The following is a 24,281-nucleotide window of genomic DNA, read 5'->3' on the forward strand; positions in this document are numbered from 1 at the left end:
ACATCCTCCTGGGGCTGCTTATTATGAGGGGCTCCCACCATCCCTGTGCTATGCTGACATCCTCCTGGGGCTGCTTATTATGAGGGGCTCCCACCATCCCTGTGCTATGCTCATTATGAGGGGCTCCCACCATCCCTGTGCTATGCTGACTTCCTCCTGGGGCTGCTTACGGTGCAGGTGTCAGTGCTGTATATCACGGTGCTGATGTCAGTGCTCTCTGTCACGGTGTTGCTGTCAGTGCTGTATATCACGGTGTTGGTGTGAGTGCTTTATGTCACACTGCTGATGTCAATGCTCTCTATCACGGTGCTGCTGTCAGTGCTGTATATCACGGTGCTGGTGTGAGTGTTTTATGTCACGCTGCTGATGTCAGTGCTCTCTATCACAGTGCTGTTGTCAGATCACTCTATCACGGTGCAGGTGTCATTGCTGTATGTCACGCTGCTGATGTCAGTGCTCTCTATCACGGTGCTGCTGTCAGATGACTCTATCACGGTGCAGGTGTCATTGCTGTATGTCACACTGCTGGTGATCATCTCCTGCACCCTCTTCTTTGCCTACCCTGGTCCCTGACCTTCCCTCTCCTCCATTGCCTTCATGCGCTCCACAGTCCTGAATTGTCACAACAATTTCCCATAAAAAAAAGAATGCTTGTAGTTGTCGATCCCAGATTCACCTCATACATGTGTTATGTCATTGGCCATGTGGTGGGACTATGTTTGCACAGCTAATAATTATTTTGTGGCTGCAAATTTGACCTGTAGGTTTGCGAAGTTCGCCTCCCATTGAAGTCAATGGGGCCCGCCACGAACGTTCCGGTTCGCGAATTATCGGGGGCGTTCGCGGTCCGCGTTTGCGAAACGTCCCGTCGGAAGTTCGTCCATCACTAGTAAAAGTACCAATCTTCACATTAGAATATCTTTCAGATGTACACCACTGTATATTCTATCCTTCTTGACCACATGTTCCCTACTTCAGTTTCAGATTGAAGAGAAAGTTTTCCATTTATTGGATTTATTGTGGACATTTGGTTATTGGACTATTGTGGTTCACTAGTATTACCTTATTTTTTGGTGTATGTTTTTATGTCACATATACTTATTCTAGTTTAATACACGCTTATTTGAGGTGATTTAATTGTAATTTCACCTAGTCACATTTGTTTAGCGCTACACTATTTACCTGTTATTGCTTCTTGGACTTTGTTTGTTCATGTGCTAGCAGATTTTTTCTTCATTAAAAACTTTTTTTGTGCACTTCTCCCTCACGTTGGGTTTAGTGCAGTATTTTCACTCCTTTTTTTCCCCACACTTCTATTGAAAGGGACTGTTGGAAAGCTCTCATTCTATCAGCAGGGGCAGTCAGTCGGCTGCAATGCTAATGAGTGTATTCTGACAGGGGGTCCTCGCTATCAGAATACAACAGCACAGCGGGGAGAATTCTTCCCTCTATCTCACTTGTGTGAATGGGGGATTCCATGTGTTCTTTTCAATTAGCCCTCTGACAGATAAAAAAAATAAAAATCTTCAGCCACCCTTTATGTTCTTCACGGTTTGTGAATAATATATTAATACTTTAACGCTGAGTACCAGGTAGATATAAAAGGTACAAATCAATGCAGCTCTGTAATCATTATTACATCATTATATGTAGTAATATATTCTTGTAAAGTGGACCTGCTATCTATTTGAATCAATATTCTAAAATACATCAGGAAAGAATCTATAGGCGGAGATTTCTGAGGCACAACTTACACAAATTCCATTAAAATTCAAGTACTTTTTAAATACCATGGCCAATTCTGAAATTTCTCTCATACATGTAAAATCTGTATTTTCTCACCTCGTCTTTCAGGACAGCACTTTCAGGACAGCACTTGGAGAGACCACAACTCCACCCACTTTCCCAGGAAACACTGCAGTCAGTTTTCTTTATAGACCAGACAGTTCCACCATGGCCTCAGTTGTAGTGTTCCCTCCAACCATGGCGGAAGTGCTGCAGGGAACCAAGGGTGTGCTATGCCTCTCCAGGTGGAGACAGTATGGGGCATACCTGTGTGCTTTGTTTTTTTCCATCAGGCCAGCCCAGCATCTCCCCTTACGTGTGGGGGATCCTCAGGTGCCTGCTCCTCTTCATACCCAGCGAGGGTTCAGGTTGCAGGGGGTCGTGTTCTCATCAGATCGGCAGTGGTGGGCTGGAAGGAGGATGGCGTGCTTTACAGGGGTGAACGCAGCGTCTCCTCCGTTTCTTCTGTTCAGCCTCAATGCTTTTCCAGGTCCCAGGTGGCAAGCGCGGACCGGGAAAATTCAAATAAAATCACGCCGCTGCAGCCTCTACAACATGGAGAGGAACAGTCGGCGGTGGCAGGAGCAGGAGCCACTAACACCAGCCATACTCAGGTAAGCAGGGGAAGAGGTCCCTGTACCTTATCTAGGGGTCTTGTGTCTCCCTCCCTTGCTCCCCTGGGGGGATGCAAGGGGAGCCTGTGCCACTTTTCCTTATTTTAAAAGTACTAAGGAGAGTGTGTTTATCTGCTTACCTTGACTCAGTGTGGGGAGAATCACTGGGGAAAGCTGCGGTAACAAATATAGGAGCTAAAGAGTTAGCTCTTTCTCTTTGGCAGCTCTCTATTGTCTTTTTTTTAGGGGTTTAAAGCTGTTAATCATTTGTTATGTGTAATGAATTATATGATTTAATAGAAGGGCTTGTGTTGCTGCATTTCAGGCTAAAGCCAAAGAAGCACTGAACATCAGAGGACAAGGCTCAGCTGCCCTTGCACGATATAATGTTTCAGGGCATGGGGGAAGTAAAGCATAGGGTATTCCCAGTGCATACGTTTATAACGGAAATGGTAAAAAGAGAATGGAAGGACCCAGAGAGAGTCCCTTGTTTCTCTAAATCTCTCAAAAGAAGATTCCCTTTCGAGGATGACAGTGATCAGGTCTGGAATAAAAAGCCCAACCTAGGTGCAGCCTTTTCACCAGTATCCAGGAACACAGACTTGGCCTTTGAGGACATGGGGGTCATGAAAGACCCCATGGATAAAAGAGCAGACTCCCTATTAAATAGGGCATGGGATTCAAATCTAGCCAATTTAAAACCAGCTATGGCATAAACTGTGGTGGCTAGGAATCTGGAACATTGGCTCGAGCAATTAAAATCGCACATTGAAGCAGGAACTTCTCGCAAGGACCCTCTATAAGGCCTATACTACAGAAAGCTGTAGGGTACATGGCAGATGCCTCTGCTGAATCTATTAAAATGTCAGCAAGATCCCCAGCCCTGGTGAACTCAGCTCACAGAGCTTTATGGGTCAAGACATGGGCAGGGGATACGGCCTCAAAAGCTAAATTGTGTGGGTTACCTTTTGATGGAAACTTCGTTTTTGGTCCTGATCTGGAAGCCGTACTTGATAGAATGGCTGATAAGAAAAAGGTATTCCCAACAAAAAAGAAGGTAATTCCACAGACCAAGAAGAATTTTCTTTTTTTTCGACAAACCGAAGTGAAAAAGGAGACAGGATATAAAAGACCCTGGAGGTCCCAAAGAGGTGGGGGGAAGTTAGGAGTTCTATTCCGACCTCCTGGCCAAGCCACAAAGAACCAGTGACAGTCCTCCGACTGTGGGAGGAAGGTTGTTAGCCTTTTTTCGACAGTGGAAGACAGCGACCTCCAGTCCATTCGTTCTCCAAATAATAGCAGAGGGCTACAGACTGGAATTCTCTCAATCCCCTCCAAGTCACTTTTATGTAACCCAGGCTCCCCGAGACCTAGAGAAATCTTTAGGGATAGCAGCTCCACTTCAGGAACTCATCCAGCAGAAGGTGATTATAACAGTTCCTCCCGAAGAGGAAGGGAAAGGGTGTTATTTGCACATATTCCTAGCAAGGAAACCATCTGGAAAATTCCATCTTATTTTAAACCTGAAAATACTGAACAAATCTATCAGATACAAAAAGTTCAGGATGAACACAAATTTTTCAGTAAAAAATCTTCTGACGCCAGGCTGTTTTTTGGCATCAATAGATCTGAGAGACACATATCTGCACGTGCCTATAGCTCCAGCTTCGCAAAAGTACCTAAGATTAGAGGTCAAGAGGAGAGAGTCAGTCTCACATCTACAGTTCAGAGGCCTCCCTGTCATCCTCACCGAGGATATTTACAAAGATCATAGCAGAGGCCCTAGCACCTCTCAGATTATAGGGGATATCAATAGTTCCATACTTGGACGAACTCTTGCTATTTGCCAGAACAAGGGATCTACTGGAGAAAGATCTAGAAGAGACGAGAATACATTTAGAGAATCTTGGATGGATCATCAACAAAGAAAAATCAAATATGATCCCGTCCCAGACAATAAAGTTTCTGGGATATACTATCAGTTCCATTCAGGAAAGAATTTTTATCCCAGAGGAAGAGATAGAAAAAGTCTAAAAGGCTGTAAAAGGGAGTCAAACAAATCTGCCAATTTCATTTAGGGCAGCCATGTCAGTTCTAGGCCTCCTCACGTCTTCAATACCAGCAGTACAATGGGCACTTCTCCATGCAAGAGATCTCCAACAGACAATTCTCAGGAATTGGTCCTATGGAGAACCGCTGGAAAAATTGATCAGGATCCCCCTTCAAGTTCAGAGGAAACTATGGTGGTGGAGGAGTCAGTCAAATTTGGACAAGGGTCTACTTTGGACTTTTCCCATAGAGCAAAGGCTGACAACAGATGCAAGCTTCTGGGGTTGGGGTGCCCATCTGGAAGGACAGATGGCCCAAGGAGCATGGACAACCACAGAGTCCAGGAGATCCTCCAATTGGAGGGGGTTGAGGGCCAATTTCCTGGGACTATGGGCTTTCAAAGACCAAGTTCTGGGTCACCACGTTCAGGTGTTGTAGGACAATGCCACAGCAGTGACCTATATAACAAGACAGGGAGGCACGAGGAGCAAAGTGTTGCTTGCCTCAGCCCTCCAGATTATGTCCTGCTCTGATTTCAATCTTGCATCCCTGGCGGCAGTACACCTAAAGGGAGATCTGAATCAGATAGCAGATATCCTAAGCAGGGAAAATGTACTGAAGTCAGAGTGGAGTCTGAATACAGATGTATTCCAGAAAATAACAGAAAGATGGGGAACTTCCCAAATAGACCTGTTCGCATCCCACTCCAATACAAAGGTAGAGACTTACTTCTCCCTAAACAGACAAGATCAAGCGGAAGGGCTAGACGCGCTAACGCAACCATGGACCTTCCATTTGTGCTACGCCTTTCCCCCATTCTAAATGATTCCTTTACTAAAAAAGCTGCAGAGGGAGTCTACAGCCATGATCCTAGTAGCCCCATTCTGGCCCAAATGGACATGGTTTTCAACTATACAAAAGATGGCGGTGGAACCCCACTGGTTTCTTACTTTACAGAGAGACCTTCTAACCCAGGGGCCCCTGCAACATCCCAATATCAAGCACCTCAGACTAGCTGTTTGGTTACTGAGGAGCAGATCCGAATTAGTAAAGGTTTGTCTAATAAACTAATTTCAACACTACTAGATAGCCGAAAGAAGGTCACTAGATCAATTTATTTTAAGACATGGAAATGTTTTAATTCCTGGTGTGCAAGTAAAGTTTTGTCACCAAAGGAAGTTGTGTCTGTGTTAGAATTCCTACATGAAGGAATGTAAAAAGGGTTGGCGATTAGCTCCCTATAAGTGCAAGTGGCCGCCCTTTCGGTGTTCCTGGAGAGACAATTATCCCAGGATCCGCTTATTATTAGATATTTTAAGGCACTTAACAGAGCTAGGCCAGTACCTTTTAAGTTTTTCCCAAAATGGGACTTATCCCTGGTATTGCAGGGTCTAACTAAAAGGCCCTTTGAGCCTCTAGAGGAAGTGACAATCAAATTTTGGTCCCTTAAATTAGCACTTTTAGTAGCAGTCACTTCAGGTAGAAGGGTGAGCGAGTTGCAAGCCCTGTCCATTATTGAACCTTTCTGTTCTATATTTCTGGACCGGGTAGTGCTGAGAACTGACCCGGGTTTTTTACCTAAGGCTTCAATGGTATTCCACAGGTTATAGGAGATAATTCTCATGACCTTCTGCCCTTCACCATCCGGCACGAGGGAAAGAGATTTTCAGAGCCTAAATGTAGGGAGATGTATACTACACTATCTAAAAATCACAAGTGAATTTAGAAAATTGAATTCACTGTTTATACTATTCTCTGGCCCGCGTAAAGGATACGGTGCTTCCAAAAATACCATAGGTAGGTGGCTACGAATGGCCATCAGCAAAGCCTATAAAGCTTCAGGGGTAGACCCTCCCACAGGGGAAGGGGCCCATTCAACCTGGGCAGTAGCAGCATCCTGGGCAGAATGGGCAGGAGCTTCTCCGGGAAGGATTTGCAAGGCGGCTACATGGATAAGCTTCTCTACCTTTACCCGCCATTACAGACTGGATTTGCTCTCTGCAACAGAGCAGTCCTTTGGCAGAAAAGTCCTAAAGGTGGTGGTCCCACCCTAGAGTAAATACTCTTTTATCATCTCCAGGTGCTGTCCTGAAAGACAAGGTGAGAAAACCTTAGTTAGACTTACCGGTAACGGCATTTTTTTTGAGTCTTTCAGGACAGCACCGATGACCCGCCCTAAAGTATTATAAAATGTGGTGTTATTACTATGTTCTGCTTATCTAATGTCAGCATGGCTGGAGGTACTCTAAAACAACTGAGGCCATGGTGGAAGTGTCCGGTCTATAAAGAAAACTGACTGCAGTGTTTCCTGGGAAAGTGGGTGGAGCTGCGCTCTCTCCAGGTGCTCTCCTGAAAGACTTGTAGAAATACTGTTACCAGTAAGTCTAACTAAGGTTTTTTTGCTATTCTGTAGAAAATTACTTAGAACCCATAAACGTCAACAAACAACAAAATCATATTTTTTTGCTATAAAATCCCTAGGAAAACTCAAACATATATATATATATATATCTATATATATATATAGATATATATCTATATATATATATATAGATATATATATATCTATATATATATGTATATACCTATATATATACATATATATATATATATAATTTTTTTTTTTTAAAGCAGAGGTCCATAAGAATAAAATGGTGGGTGTTACAATTTCTTATGTCGCATTGTATTTATGGTGCTATTTATACACTACACTTTAATACCTTTTAATGCAAGACACCACAATATACAACCTATTTTAAGGGTGGAACAGGTTCCCACTGCTGCCGCTGCTCGATTACCCCCCCCCCCCCCAAGAAATCAGCATGGCAGTGCAGGGCTTTGCCCTCTTGGCTGCATCATTCATTCACACAGCTATATGTGTCAATGAACAACAAGCCCTGACATCCTCAGAAGATGTCAGCTTGTAGTTCTGAACTACCATGGTGCTGTGGAGCTTACAGAATGTGTATATTTGCCAATATAAAGGAGAGGTGTTTTTTCCATCATGTATTGTTTATTCAATATACAGTATATAAAATGTAAAAATAGGCAAGTGGGGACTTGTGTGTAATGGTTTTATGGATTAGTGGATAATTACCCTTGTAAACATTATTAATAAAAGTACAGAAATCCCACTTATTAAAGTGGAAGTAAACTTCCATCTCTGACTTGTACCGATAGGTAGGCCTATAATAATGTAAATATCTCCTCCCCTCTCCTTTAGGGTTGCACATCATCCCTTTAATCCAGGACACACATTAATTACACTGGTTCTGTGACCGATTAAGGTGGTTATTAAACTCACTTAGGCCCCTTTCACACTGAGGCGGTTTTCAGGCGCTACAGCACTAAAAATAGCGCCTGTGTAGCGCCTGAAAAAACGGTCCCTTTCACCTTTTCACTCCAGTGTGAAAGCCCGAGGGGCTTTCACACTGGAGCTGTGCGCCAGCAGGACGGTGAAAAAAGTCCTGCTAGCTGCATCTTTGCATCTTTACTCATAAGGATGAGTAATGCCGCGTACACACGATCAAACAATCCGGTGGAAAAGTCCGGCAAACTCAAGTCCGCCGGACAATCCCCCCGTGTGTAGCCTCTGGTGGACTTTTTTTACCCAAAAGTACGGCGGACTTAGAAAGTAGTTTTGCACTCCAATCTTACCGCCGGACTCGCATTTCGGCGGACAATCCGGCCGTGCGTATGCCAGTCCGCTGTACTTTTGAAATTAACAGACTTTTCCCGCCCGGAGAAAAGTCCGCTCATTTTGAGCATCTCCAGGCAGGCAGGGCACGCGAAAGAGGCGTCGCTGGCCCCGCCACCTGGTATGGACTTAAAGGGGAACCCCAACGCCGAAAAAATTGGCATGGGGGTCCCCCCCAGGTCCACATCAAACCCTTGTCCGAGCACGCTACCCGGCCGGCCAGGAAAGGGGGGGACGAGCGAGCGCCCCCCCCCCCCCTCCTGAGCCGTACCAGGCCGCGTGCCCTCAACATGGGGGTGCCTTGGGGAGGGGGGGCCGTGCGCCCCCCCCCACCCCAAAGCACCTTGTCCCTATGTTGATGAGGACAAGGGCCTCTTCCCGACAACCGTGGGCGTTGGTTGTCGGGGTCTGCGGGCGGGGGGCTTATCGGAATCCGGGAGCCCCCTTTAATAAGGGGGCCCCCGGATACCGGCCCTCCACACTATGTGAATGAGTATGGGAAACAATGTACCCCTACCCATTCACCTGTGGAAAAAAGTAAAAATAAAACACAACACACAAGGGTTAAAATAGTTTATTGCACAGCTCCGGGGGTCGAGAGTGTGCAATGATTCTTCTTCCACGGACTGTGGATCTGAAAAAAAAGGATAGTAGGATCACAGCTTGATTCAAGTGGAATCCTGAAACCACCTTAGGACCTATTAGGACCATTACTACTCTGTCCTTGTGAATAATCAAATATGGTTCCTTGCTTGAAAGAGCTGCTAGCTCTGAAACTCTCCTAGCCAAGGATATGGCTATCAAGAAGACTAATTTCTTAGTCAAAATTGCTAAAGAAGCCTGGTGCAATGGTTCAAAGGGTTGTCCCTGTAATGCAGACAGAACTAAATTCAAATCCCATGGGCACACTGGAGGTTTGACTGGCGGATTTAATCGCATAGCCCCCTGAATAAAAGCCCGGACAAGTGAATGTGATGCAAGTGGCTTCTGAAAAAATACCGACAAGGCTGAAATCTGGACCTGAGTAAGTTTCTCTTTTGTTCTTGACACAAAGTTGTCCAGCTTCTTGTTGAATCTGGACGCAAACAGATCTACATCCAGAATACCCCATTTGTGACATATGGTCTGAAATATGTCGGGGCGTAGAGCCCATTCTCCTGGGCATTGTTGCTGGTGGCTTAGAAAATCCGCTTGCCAATTTTCCACTCCTGGGGTGAAGACCGCAGAAAGGCAAGGAACATGCCTTTATGCCCAAGCAAGTATGCAATTCACCTCTCTTTGTGCATCTAGACTTCTGGTGCCACCTTGGTGATTGATATAAGCCACAGCCGTGGCATTGTCGGACTGTATTATAATAGGGTGACCCTGTAGTCTGTAAGACCAGTCCATGAGGGCCAAGTAAATTGCCCGAATTTCCATAATATTTATGGGCAAGAGTCTTTCGGTCGCGGACCATCTTCCCTGCATGCATACTTCTTCCAGCAGTCAGGCTGGCATCCATGGTTACAATTTTCCATGGAAGTGGAAGAAAGGCCTTGCCTTTCAGAAGATTCTTATTTTGTAACCACCAATTGAGACCTTTGCGTATCCCTGGGGATAATCACATAGGAAGATCCAAGGCATGGGGCTTCTTGTTCCAAGCCACGAGGATACTTCTTTGGAAAGGCCTTCAGTGAAACTGGGCAAATGGAACAGCCTCAAAAGAGGAGACCATTTTTCCTAACAGTCTCATACATAGCCGAATTGAGGAACTCTTTCTGGTTAACACTAGACAGACCAGAACCTTTATGGACTTGGCTTTTGGCTCTGGTAAAAACACCCTGCCTTGAGCGGTGTCTATGATCATGTGCAGTTATTCCAACCTTGTTGAAGGTTTCAAGGAAGACTTTTCTAGGTTTATAATCCAACCTATGCTTTCCAGGTGTTTAACTGTTTTGAGAACACTGTGGTTCAGGTGCGCTACTGTCTGCTCTATGAGTAGAAAATCGTCTAGATAAGCTATCACAGTTATGCCCTGAGCTCTTAGGTTTGCTAAGAGAGGGTCTAGAATCTTCGTAAAAATGAGAGGAGCTGTAGCGAGACCGAAAGGAAGGGCCACAAATTGAAAATGGTGCTGATCTACCGCAAACCCTATGCCACGTACACATGACTAGATTTTTTGACAGCAAAGGTCCGACGGAACGAGTCCATCGGACAATTCGATCGTGATCGGACAAAAAAACGGACAAAAACCGACGCTAGGGCAGCTATTGGCTACTGGATATGAACTTCCTTATTCTAGTCCATTCGTACATCATCACGTTCAAATTCGTCAGACTATGGTGTGATTGTGTGTGGCCAAGACCGTTCATTCAGAAAGTCCATCGGAATTCTGCCGAAAGTCCGTCGGAAAGACCGTCGGACCTAGTCCCTCGAAAAGTCAGATCGTGTGAACGCTGCATTAGATATTTTTGGTAGCGGGAAATATCAGCACATGAAGATATGCATGCTTGATATCTATTGATGCCATAAACTCTCACTCTTGAAGGGTGTAGACCACAGAACGTATTGACTGCATTCAGAAGGACCAAATGTGTAGAAATTGATTCGGATCTTTTAGATCTAGGATGGGTCTGGCATCCCCATTTGGTTTTGGAACGGTGAAGAGATTCGAGTAAAACCCTGAACCCTGATCTTTTTGGTCCACTTCCACTATCACCCCTGGGATAGCAAGTGATCTAAGGCCAGAAGTAGCGGTCTTCGCTTTACTGGATCTTTGGAGACCCTTGACCTTAGAAAGAGAGATGGTGGAATCTCCTGGAACTCTAGCTGGTAGCCCAGAGATACTGAGGAGACCACCCATCTGTCTTGAACCTCTTCCCGCCAGACTTCTGCAAACTGCAGCAGCCTTCTCCCCACTCGGCCAAGTGGGGGCGCCCCTTCACAAGGAAGCTTTGGGGCTTTTGCCCCAAGTCTTTTTCTGCCTTTGGGCCTTTCCTCTAGAGGTAGATTGGGAAGGCCGTCACCACTGCTTAGAGCTTGATGCTCCAGGGGATGGAGAAAGAGAATGCCTACATGATGGATGTTTATTCTTTTTGATTGGCAGAAGAATAGATTTACCACCAGTAATTTTTTGGATGAATTTATCCAAGTCATCCCCAAATAAGTGTTCCCCTTTAAACGGGAATCCAGTCAAATATTTTTTGCATGACAGCTCAGATGCCCAATTTTTGAGCCAAAGGTACCTCCGCATGTGTACCAACAGGAGAGGTAAACGAGATGCTTGTTGGACAGAATCCAAAATCGCATCAATCACAAAGCACAGAACCTGAGGAAGGTCTGCATAGTTCTTTACTTCCTCACTGGGAAGGAGGCTAAGCATTTGGTTAACTTGTTCCTTGAGTAATTGACACAACCCAACAGTTGCAACCATAGGTTGGACTACAGCGCCAGCCATGGAAAAGGAGGCTTTTAATAAAGTTTCCAGCTTTTTATCAGTTGGATCCTTAAACACCTGAGCATTGTCCAAAGGGCAGGTCAGGTTTTTATTCACACATCCATGCATAGGACCTCCCACTTCTTGGTGAAACTTTCCTCCAGAGGATCAAGCATAGAAAACCTTTTAGGAGGAGAAAACAGTTTATCGGGATGCCCCCAATCCCCATGCAACAATTTATCCATTAAGGGATGAATTGGAAAGGAACAGGCAGTCTGCAGGATTTTCCTGACCCCCGGGGAAGAAACAGAGGATGTAGTGGCCTGAAAGTGGTTCGCACCAATTTAGTGTAATACTGGAACTGCTTCTTGAGTGCCTGAGAGGAAGAAACTCTTTCGACTTCCTCTGATTCATCCGACTGCCCATCATAGGGATCTCTCCTCATTGTCAGAGAAATCATCTGAAAGAGGATTTGCAGCAGAGAGAGGGGATCTACCCCTTTTTCTTCTATCTTTGAAGGAAGTTGAAATACAATTCATAATTCTTCCTTCAAAACCCTCCAATGTAGCCTTAAGGGATTCTTCTGTGACATACGCTGGGCTGCAATATTAGGAGAGGCTGCAAAACCTGACAGGGACACTGACTCATCCTGTGAGGCTGTCTCCAGTCTTGCAGGGGGGGATGGTAACCTACAGGCATCTTTAGGGCCTCCAGACATAGGCAGTGATTTTTTTAGTGCCTCTGTTACCTTCCCCTGAGACTCTCTTACGAGGAGACATAAGCTACAAAGCAGAGGTACTAGTACAAAATGCAATCACTGTTGTGCTACAAGTCTCACAATATTTATATATGCTTAAAACTGCACAACCTGATGCCGAGTTTGCCAGGATCTGCACTTTAGGATGCTTACTGCCCACAGCTCTGTGTCCATCTGCTTACTGGAATCTTGTGCTCTGGGCTTTTAAATTTGCCACCTGGCACCTGCGCAATGGAGAGCCGTGCATGCCGCACATGCACAGCTCCGCAACCACACCCCCCTTAGTTTGCCTGTAAAAAGTGCACCCCCATACAAACTAGCAGCCGCCGACAATGAAGAGGAGGGAAAGGACCACCATTAGAACCCCGCGGGACCCCTTAGACTACGTGGGACCCCTTTTTAAACAGCCCTATGGCAGAGCCTGCAGCGGAGGATATGAGCTGTCCGGACACTTGTCTTCACTGAGCGTTTATCCTGGAAGGCAAGTAAGTATACACCAGATTGCTCTATACTCCCTCTAGTGGCAGAAACTAGGTAAGACATACAACTACTCTGTGAAGAAATCCACAATATGCAATATATATAGGATTAACTTCCCTTACCTGTCCCGCCGCAGGAACTGCTGAAAACAGTTTCCAATCTTCACCCATCACGGCAGGCAGCGTTGTGCCAACCTTCAGGGTTTTTTTTGGTTCCTACTCAGAGGAACCTCTTACCTGGACCCGTAAAAGACTCTGCCAGAGCTTTAGTGCCACTGTTTTAATAGTACATCAAGTCTGGTTTTCCCAAAACCCAGTCCTGCAAGGAGAGACTTACAGGCAAAACCTTGTTTCTTCGGATGACGAGGCCTGGTTACCATATCATCTTGGGAGTCAAAATATTGGCCCGAGATATGGATCCGGTCAGTATAGCCCTTAGACCCCCACAGGGACCTGCATAGAGCTTTCTTCATAGCACATGTTTTACGTGACCAACCACCTTAGACACAGGCGGAAAAACTGAGGTGCCTCCTATATGGGAGGGATTATATAGGGGATGAATTCTCCTAATTGGTGTTAGCCAGTGTCCAATCACCGAAGGTGCCTATCTAACCCACTATGTAATGAAGGCTCTGTGTCCCGTGATGTATGATCAAGAAACATGTTTTTCATGGTGGTGAGTTGTGACTATCTGCTACTAGTGATGAGCTGAACGGCCCTAGATTCAGTTCAGCACTAATTTAGAAGAAGTAATTTGAAGGATTTCAGGTGCCAAACCCCATTAAAATCAATGGGAGCAGAAAAAAAGTTGAAGGGGAGACACTGTCCTGGGGAACATGTACCAATGCAAAAAAAATATGTCCATTCGGTCAGGAGCAGTGATTTTTAATTGGTAAAAATGTCCAATTAATTATAAAATAACATGTCTGGGAGGTGTCATAAGGTTGGTGCATCTCTGTGATGTTCAGAAGTAGCATGGCCTGACGTGCACGGCTACAGATGTTCTTGCAGAGAGCTCCAGATTAATCCATCACCATCCGTGCATTTGACCACCTACAAAGTTCAAATAAACCTGCCATCCATGTCAGCTTGGCACACTGCGGAGTCCCAGGACGGTATTTTGTGTTAAGTTCGTCCCTGGACACAATTATATCGCGGCCTCTGGACTCCCGCGGCCACCGCCATCTTTACCATCTGGGGCCTCCCGCGTGGACTGTGCTGTTGGAGCTTCGGGAGGTAAGGGACCTCCATCCATCCCCTCCTGTCACCCATCCGCCCGCCCGGGGAGCTCTGGAGGCCGTTCCAGAGCGTCCGTGGAGGCCGCGGCCAGGCTCGGCCTAGTGAGGCCTGTGAATCCCTGGTCTTTTCTGGAGCTGTTGCCCCGCTGGGGTGCTTTGTGGCCGGTCCAGGCCCACTTTCGGAATCATAGCCCCACCTTGGCCATCTGCCTGGTCGCCCATTCAGGATCTATACTGTACTGGGACTGGTGTCTCCAATCTGCAGCCCCTGACACACTGCTGTGGTCTTTCCCTGCATAGACACTACAAGCCATATATTTACCTCTACTGTCTGCCCCTGCCTGTGTGGCTGCTGTGTGAGAGAGCTACTTATATACTTTGGCTGCCTGTCCTTCTTGCTGGGACTGGGGATGGCCAGCTTGGGTCGCATCTTTGCCTTTGGCACTAGTGATACCGCATAACAGTGCTAGCCGGTCCGTGTTCTCTGGTCTTGGCGGGTATATGACAGCCATCTTAGTGCACCTCAGCAGACACCTGGGACCATTCAACCTTCTTGGTGTTCGATTTTGACCCCATCCCCTCACTGGAGCCCCCCACCCAGACAGGGTGGCACTCCAGCGGAGGACCGGGGTGGGTTTCCCCTCTATATGGAGAATAGAGAATGGAGCTGTGGCAGTCCAGACCTCATAGCATCGCATGTCAATAATCCTGTCACAACCAACCTTAAATAGTCTATCCTGCAATCTATTTCTGAAATCACCACCAGAAGAACCCCTCCATTTTTACACCGCAAACAGAACAAGTCCCTGGTGGTAATCTGGAGCGGAGCAGCTATATTGCTACACCACAGCAATCCCCATTTGTACAGTTTGGTTCCTCGGTGCCTGCCCCTTGCTCCGATTGGGGACCACAACTTTCAAACCAGACACTTTCATTCCACACTCTGATTGGGCGGCATGTATGCCTTTTATCCTGTGGGGGAATTGGCAGGATGAAGTAAAACATTACTCCTAGTTAAAAGGGGAAGTATACGGAGCGAGATGCAGATCAGCAGCAGTATGTAGGAGCTCCATTGTATTAGCGAAGAATTAAAGCACACTGCAGGGGGAGATAACAGGGAAAAAAAACCCGTAACAAATTATCACTATTTCAATTACCTCCACTGTAGGGCAATTCAGTGTCATTGGGCCACTCACAACAACACTCTTTGACCACATACCTTCTGTGCAACAAGGAGCAGAGGAAAATGGCTCAAAAGGGTGCTGGCACACCAAAGAATATACAGTCACCTAATGCAGCAAGTGACTCTTCACAGGAGATTGCTTCCACACAAAATAACAGTGAGAACCCCGCTCAGATTACAAAAGCCGATTTAGAGGCCAGTCTAACTAATGCCGCGTACACACGAGCGGATTGTATGGTGTACTTAGTCCGTCATACAATCCGACTGACAATCCGTCGTAGTTTCCACTGAACGGACTTGGCCACACACGGATACACAAACAGTCCGTCGAAAGCTTGCGCGATGACGTGTACAGCACGTACGACAGGACTAGAAATAGGAAGTCCAAGACACAGCAAAGCACCCTTCCGCCGTGTAAATCCTTTCTGGGCATGCGCCATTCTTAGTCCGTCGAACTAGCATACTGACGACCGCATTGTCCGCTGAAACCAAAGTACGACGGACAGATTTTTGGAAAAACCAAAATTCTTAGTACTCCGGACTGCACGCTGAAAAAGTCTGCTGAAGCCCACACACGAGCGGATTGTCCGCTGAAATGTGTTTCAACGGACTAAGTACGTCAAACAGTTTGACCGTGTGTATGCGGCATAAGATCTATGAAAAACGTGTGGATAAAATACAATTTGAGCTCCAAAAAACAACGAGCCCCCTTACACAAGAAATAGCATCCCTCGGGGGTCGCACAGATGTACTTGAAACCAAACATGATGAGCTATCACTCGCACATAATGATCTTAGGAAAGACTTTGAACTTCTAGCTGAAAACTACTCATATCTGCATTCTTAAGTGGAGGATTTTGATAATCGAAACCGCAGGAACAACCTAAGGATTTGCGGTATCCCAGAGTCAGTCTCTGTCCTAATGCCTGCTGTGTCTAAATTATTCCACAATCTCCTCACGGAGTCACCACCGTCTGCATTTGCGTGTGATAGAATCCATAGGGCTTTGCATTCTAAACCACCACCAGACAAACCCCCACGGGACATCATTCTGTGTATGAAAGACTTCATCACAAAGAAGAGCATATTAAGATCTTCCAGACACATGCACAACATCAAATTAGATGGCACAAAAATCCAAAAATCCAAATATTTCCTGATATTTCCCAGGCCACCCTAGAAAGAAGACGCAAAATGAAGAAAATAACCTTGGTGTTACAATCGGCTCACATTAGATACAGATGGGGATTTCCCTTCAAATGAAAAGTGCCCCACAATGGCACTACCTACACCGTCTTTAATGTCTCGGAAGGTAAAGATCTTCTGGTGAAGCTGTGACTTTTGGATGCGGTTGCTGAGGCAAGACCTACTACCTCCCATGCTTCACCTATCTGGGCCACCCCTGCAACACGATGGGATCAAAGAAGATGGCGACAATCCTTCAGAAATATTGACGCCTGAAAAAGCTGTCTTATTTCCTTGGTTAACTTGTTTTCCTGTCTTTTAAAAATTCCACATCAAAGAAATGACAGGAACTATAACAAGTTAAAGATTAATGTTTTCCAGTTTCCCAGTTAAAAGAAAGGTTATTTAAATTCTGGAAAGCTGCAAGTTATTATAGCAGCTGAAAAGTAAACAGTTGATATACCCATCTAGAAGGACACTAGTCGGTATTTTATATTACCTTTTATATTAAGTTATATATATATATATTTTTTTGTTTTTCACTTTTTCAATATGATTCACGGCATGCACATACTTTTTCTGTTTTACAGATTCTTCGCTTAGGCTAATCTGCTCCATCTCAGTTAGTTTGTCCCCCTACTCGCAATGGGTTCCCAAGATATGGTTCAGTCCAAGGCGTTTTTTATGCAACTGATCATATTATCTGTTATTTTTATAGCCAGGGCTCCCTTTGCGAGTTTTGGACAATTTTGTCCACACCGAAATGGTTTTTGGTCAGATGGTGACCCTTACCCTGACTCCCTACTTTATAGAAAATGTTTTTACAAGTTCTCCTATATAAAAAGGTTTTTTTTTTAAGAATGTGGTATACAAGTGACAAATTACACATTATCATAAAAAAAGAATAGTTTGATCTCGTTCACAGGTTCTATAAAAATACTAATATTTACAGTGATGACAACATGTGTGCTGTGCCCTGGGCCTCGTGGGCTTTTCCTATTACACAATAGTTACTAGAGTTACCCCCCATCTGCTCAATGGGGCTTAGGGTGATATCTCACAATGCTCAGGGCATCAACTCTCCTCAAAAGAGGAAAAAAGCTTTCCGTCACTGAGATTGGGGTCTGACATTATTCTGTTGCAGGAAACTCATTTTCCAACAGATAAACATCCTACATTTTTTGACAAGGGTTACAGTCAATTCCAATTCACAACATATAATGAAATGGATAAGAACTACAAATTAGTTCTTAGTTATTTGCTGCTATTTCTAATTAAAAAGTATAAATGTGCATGCACATTAGAAGTAAACACTCTCTGAGATACGTTCAGCTCAGGCTACTTCTAACTTCTGATTTATTGGTGGGCGGTGTTAATATTTTATACAGAAAGATACGTCATTGCTATGTCAGTCTAATAGGTACATCTCATTGGTTACAATACAAGAGAAATGAAGAAACTTGATGCTTGAAGTTTGGTTGACGCTGGTTCTGTTATCTCAAATGCATTCTTCTAACGCGAGGGATGTAGGGTATAGACGCCATCTTAGCTCCGAACAGAAAGTCAATCTGTATATTACATAATAAGTAAGGAGTTGCATAGGAACATGTATACACATAAGCGAATAGACATTTTCTGATTATCATTATGTACATTAGATTCCTTAACAGTCCCCCCTAAAATGGCTATTTTCTTCTGTCCCTCATCTAAAGGTCCTCCTCACCTGGCCCATTCTCCTCAGCAACTCTTTTTAAGCTGTATATAGAGTTAGGCAGCAACTAGTTCACTACCCCCCCCCCCCCCCCCCCCGATACAGCTGGAGAAGGGCAATCAGGTGCTATCTATCCCTATAACCCTAGAGGATTGTGAGATTTTGGATAGGGAGTGACTGTAGAGGAGTGAAGGGTTTGTCATCCTCCATCATAAGAGGGTCCTCTTCTTCTTGGTGGAGAAATGTAGGTGGGCTGTTGTCTACAGCCTTCCTCATTAACATTTTTACGAAAGGTAGAATACAGCATACAATCGGGGCTAAAAGAACCAGGATTATTAATACCGTTACCCCTATCTGGCCGAGCCCCTTCTGCCACCCACTCATCCAGCTAAAATATTTATTATATTATTGAGTTCTTCTTCAACTCCAATGTCAAATCTTCTAATTTATTTATAGCTAAAGTTACTTTACCATTTGGGCCAGTATTATCAGGAATGTAGGTGCAACAGGTTCCAGTTTTTTCTATGATTTTACAGACACCTCCTTTCTCAGCTAACACCATGTCTAAGGCCACCCGGTTCTGGAATGTCATGTAGGAAGTGAGGGCTAACTGGTCAGCAATTCCCTGGAGGGCATCTTTAGTGTAATTCACGAATCTTTGTTGGTTGTAGTTTATGTAATTGATCCAATCTACATTCTTGTTCACAGTTATTATGGGGATTAAAGACTCAAAACCAACTTTTACCTGATCCCTGGTTTTGAATTCATCAGGGACCCCCCTTGGAACTCCTATAGCATCTATGTACACATGAGGGTCAAAGCTTCCGGAGAGATCTGCTCGCTTCCTCCTCTGACTGTGTGCTGGGTCAGTGTATGTATCAGGAGTATCTTCTGCTAGGATATGGAGGGGCATAATGACCTTTTCAAGGGCACGTTCACCAGTCCAGATTCCTCTAATCTGGTCCTATGTTCCAACCCACTGTCCCTCCCAGGAACCACGATTCTGTCCCCAGTAACTGTCTGTAAAACACACATATATATCCTTACCATCAGGGATGTCACTGTACCAATGGCATTGCCATGAAAGAGTCAAACGGACAAGGTACTATGTCACAGTAATCAAAGGTAAAGGTGGTCACATGTGTACCTGAAGAGTTATACCAAAATGTAATTATGTTATCATGTTTTGTGATGACCACCTCCTGAGCCTCCACTCTAGACCAAACAGAAAAAGGATATGCAGCATGGTCGTCATGAAGTGGGCGGGATCTTGTCCTCGGGGGTTGGAGCTTTCTTGCAGTGGGAGGCGTGTATTCAGGTGTTCTTCCCGGCCAATTCAACTGAGGTGGCTGTAGTCCGCAAAACTTGGAATGGACCATCATATCTGGGTTTAAGAGAATGTTTTCTCACAAATTTCTTTACCAGCCCCCAATCTCCAGGCAGTAGTTGGTGTGTTCCTGTATCGAATTCAGGATCTGAAATGGAAGAAAACACCTGGATATGCATTTGGGTTAATTCTCGTGATAATGCGGTTACATAGTTAGTCAACACATCAGATTGCGACTGTAACTGTTGGGGAAAGTGACAGCCAAGTCTGGGGGCGGAACCAATCAAAATTTTATAAGGGGATAGGGCATATTTCCCCCCCCCCCGGGGTGTGTGTCTGACACTGAACAGGGCAATGGGCAAACTGTCTGGCCGACTCATGTTAGTCTCTTGGGCCATCTTAACATCCTGTTTTTCTAGTGTCCCTTTCATCCTTTCTACCTTCCCGCTACTTTGAGGGTGGTAAGGGGTGTGTAGAGCCAACTGAACCCCCAGTGCTGCCCTAATCTTTTGTAAGGGTTGCTGTGAAGGCTGGGCCTGATCGCTCTCTATCACCTCTGGGACCTCAAATCTACATACTATCTCACTCAGTAGTTCCTTAGCTGTGGTCCTGGCGGTCATGTCCACCTCCACTAGGGCGTATTCGAATCTGTCACTCCTTTAGCATTTGGGAGTGATCAATTTGTATCCTCTGGAAGGGGTATAGAGCTTTTGCCAGGTGGTTTTGTGCCTTTTCTGTACATTCTGGGTTACATTTGTTGCAGATAGTGCATGATCTGCAGAAGTTGTTGGTCAATGGAGTAACTCATAAGTTCATAAGAGTCTTTGTCAAGTGGGCAGCTCCATTTGCCCATTGCACCATGGCTGGGTACATACTCCTGGGTAGACACGGCTTCTTGTTGCACTCGAATAGTCCATCTCTGAGAGTTCCTCCTCTCCGTTTCCAGCTTTCCTTCTCATCCAGACTTGCTGCTTCCTGTAATTCTTTCAGATAAACTCTGTCCACTGGGAGAGTCTGTAGGATAAGCACGGAGTGGTCTTCTACCACCCTGCTGTCCACTTCCCGTGGACCACTGGCTGTCTGTTTGGCAGCTGAATCTGCTAGATTGCCTCGAGCTTCCTTCGAGTTGAGTTTGTCATGTGCTTTACTTTTAGAATAGTCACTTGGGTTGGGAGAAGCAGAGCGTCCGTCAAGTCCTTGATGGCTGAGCTGTGTTTCACAGGTGTTCCTGCAGCCGTCAGGAACCCTCTGTCCTTCCAGATAACACCAAAATCATGGGCAACGCTGAAAGCATATCTTGAGTCCTAATGAATGTTGGCTCTTTCCCTCTGCCAATTTACATGCTGTAGTAAGTGCTTGCAGCTCTGCCACCTGTGCAGGTTTCAGTTTGGAGAACCGAGTTTTCAGTGGTGACCTGGATCCTGCAGGGGTATTTCACTCATGGTGGGGAGCCGCATTAGTTTGATGCAGTCATGGGGTGACAAGTCAAGACTCGACTCCTCCTCCTTTCCCCCCTCGAGAAGTGGAAGAAGGGTGGTAGGTTTCAATGTTTGACAGCATAATAGAATAATGCTGTCTAGAAGGTAGGCACTCAGGAGCCTCAAGTGTCTGGCAGTGGACAGATGTTTCGTCAGGATCTTGGTGGAGTATGGGAGCAATGTCATGGGGAGCAAGCAGAACGAGGCAGAGTCCGAGGACCAAGCCCGAAGTTTTGTCAAACAAGGCTTGTGCAGCAAAGACAGCTCGCAGACATGATGGGCCTCCTCTTGCTATCGCATCCAGCCGACAGGAATAATATCCTATAGGGCGTAGGCAGATGCCGTGTGATTGGGCGAGTACACCTGTAGCATGTCCCAGATGTTCGGATACAAAGGGCTTGAACGTTTTGTCATAGTCTGGGAGCCCTAGCGCCAGAGATGGTGTGCTTAAAGGCCTCAAAGTTGGATATTGCTTCAGGAGACATCTGGAAGGGGTCTGCTTTCAGGGTATCATACAAAGCTTACATCAGTAGGGAGCCTTCTGGAATCCATACTCTGCAATAGGAAATTAGTCCAAGGAAGGAATGAAGGGACTTCTGGCCTTGTGGCAGTGGGATGTCAGAGATTGCTTTCACCCTGTCTTCAGTGAGGTGTCTTTTCCCATGGGACAAGACAGTGTCCAAGAACAATTACAGATGTTGAGCACCACTGCAATTTGGGCTTTGAGGCTTTGCAGCCCTGTCTGGCAAGATAGCACAACTGGCTTTCTGAGGTGACTTCAACAGTGGGTAAGTCAGCTGCACAGTGGAGAAGGTCATCAACATATTGGAGGAGAATCACTTCCAGGTGATCCTCTTGTTATGTGTCAAGGATGATAGCTGTAGCATTTGCAAACTAGCTTGGAGAGTTCTGTGCCCCTTTTGGCATAACTGCCCAGGTATACTGTTTCTTTTCGTGGGAGAAGGCAAAGAGGTACCTGCAGGAAGGATGCAGGGGTACACTGTAGAATGCATTTGCCAGGTCCACCACAGTGAAGTACTCAGCCATTGGAGGTACAGCTGATAATAAGGTAGATGGATTTGGCACAATTGGGGTGTCCACAACTGTGACTTCGTTAATTGCTCGCAGATCCTGCACCATCCTGTATCTGTCAGGTTCTCCCTTAGGTGTTTTCTTCTTGACAGGAAAAAGAGGTGTATTACATGGTGAGGTACAGGGGATCAAGGCCCCATTCTGGACCAAGGCAGCTACATGTTTCGAGATAGCTTCTGATTGAGCCAACTTAAGTGGGTATCGTGGTTTCCGGGGCAATGATGCGCCCTCTTTGAGCTTGACTGAAACTGGTGGCACTTTTAAGTGACCAATGTCTTCCAGGCCTGTGGACCATAGACACGCAGGAATTCTGTCAAGTACTTCCTTTAGTATTGAACTTGGATTTATTGCTCCATGAAGTGTCGTCATAAGAGGCAGAGAACACAAGGCAGATGAGTCTTCCAAGGATAGGGGAGTATGTAACTTCACCCCCCCTTCAGGTGTGAAAATGATTGAAGCCTGTAGTCTGGACAGCACATCAGCTCCTTGTAGATTCAAGGGACATGTAGAGGACACCACAAATCTGGTAAGCAAATCAGGAAATGTCCCCACTTGGAGAGGCTCAATGAGTGGACTGGAGCGGGGCACCCCATCCACTCCCACGCAGGAAACATCAATAGTGGAAAGGAAAGAATTATCAGGCAGGTCCTCAGCCCTCAACACACTCCTGGCTGCACTCATGTCAATGAGAAAAGTGGTAGGTTTTCCTTGTATAGGTAACGTGACCTTTGCTAGGGGTCCCCCAGTCTCATTTGAGGACACTGTCATAAGGGGTGACACGGGTTTTCTCATTTCCTAGCATGAGTTGGGGCGTGGTGGTGGAGGTTCATGCCCATGTTGCCCTTCACTGGGATCCCTGTCTTGTCTCGGATATCTTGGGGTTCTGCATACTCTTCTGATGTGACCCCCGCTTTCCACAGTTGTAACAGATGATCTTTTCCCTGGTATTGGGCAGTGGTGGTGGACGAGTATAGGCGGGATCTTCGTCTTGTGTTACCATGAGGGGCGTTTTTTTTTTTTTTTCCCTTTTGGTTTTCTATCCCTCTGGCCACCAACAGTAAATCGGACATTTTCATTGAGCAATATTCAGGGCGGGCCACCACCAAGCTTTTTCTGATATCCTCTCTGAGTCCTGAGACAAAAGCAAATAACATGTGTGTGTGTGTGTGTCTTTTCATAGAGGGAGAAGCCCAGATCATCAAAGGCCTGTATGAGTCTAGCATGATACTTCGCAGACTCCCCTTTATCTTGGGCAATATCTTGGATTGTGGTGGTCTGATCTGCCAATTTCTCCTTTGCACAGTCATGGAGTTGTGCACAGAAGGCATCATTGAAGGCTGTCTGCATGACCGGCCAAAAGACATGTCCTGCTTTAATTTGGCATAGGCTGATCAAGTCTCTCCAGGCAGCTAAGTACGTTTCCAGTATCTGCACTATCCTGCGGTAGAAGGGCATTGGCTGTTTCTCTGGGTCAGGCAGACTTGTCACTAAGGTTGCTGCTTGTGATGGGGTAAAAGCGACATACATCACCGGTGCCCCTTCTGGTAACCGAGACTGGTGTTGGGGCAGGGAAGGGGCACTGTTCCTTACGGTTGTCAGCATACGTTTGAGATCCTCCCGGAACTGTGAGTCTGGAGCCGGATTGGGGGTTAAATCAGCAGGTGGCCTTGCTGCCTGTTGTTGGCCTTCCCACTCGGATGCTTCTTCATCATTAACATATCCGGCCTGTGAAGGTAGTGCTTCCATACTAGGGAAGACAGGTGTGTGGTAGGAACCATCCTGGTTTTAAAACAAGAAGAACTGGGTATAGGCCATGGCTAGGCCTATTGGGTGTACCAAGATGGCCGCCGGCAGGAAGTGCACTGGGCTGGGCAGAAAGTGAAGGTATGGGTGCACTAAGATGGCTGCCGGGTGGAGTTGTCACAGTGGGTTGTGCTTGGGCTGGAGTTTTGAGAAGGGAGTGGGTGTAAGGCGGATGGCAGGGTTGTCCCTCTCCTCCTTTGTTCCAGTTTTAGTATATGGGGGCGGTACAGCCACATTATCAACTCTGTGATACACATACATAGTACAATTTGCATCTTTCTTGATTTCCTCTTCTATCCAACCCTTTTTGCAATGCCCTTGCCGTCCTGTACCATGCTTCTGCCACATCCAGAGCGCCCCTTTGTTCTCTTATCAGCACACGCCATTCCTCTGCTTCTTGCAACATTTTCTCTCCTCTTCATAATATCACATGCTAGCATTCCCTTCTCTCTCTCTCTCTCTCTCTCT

Source organism: Lithobates pipiens, unplaced genomic scaffold (assembly GCF_037356315.1).
Source record: "Lithobates pipiens isolate NorthernLeopardFrog02 unplaced genomic scaffold, aLitPip1_a1.2 Scaffold_19, whole genome shotgun sequence".
NCBI classification, from domain to species: Eukaryota; Metazoa; Chordata; class Amphibia; order Anura; family Ranidae; genus Lithobates; species Lithobates pipiens.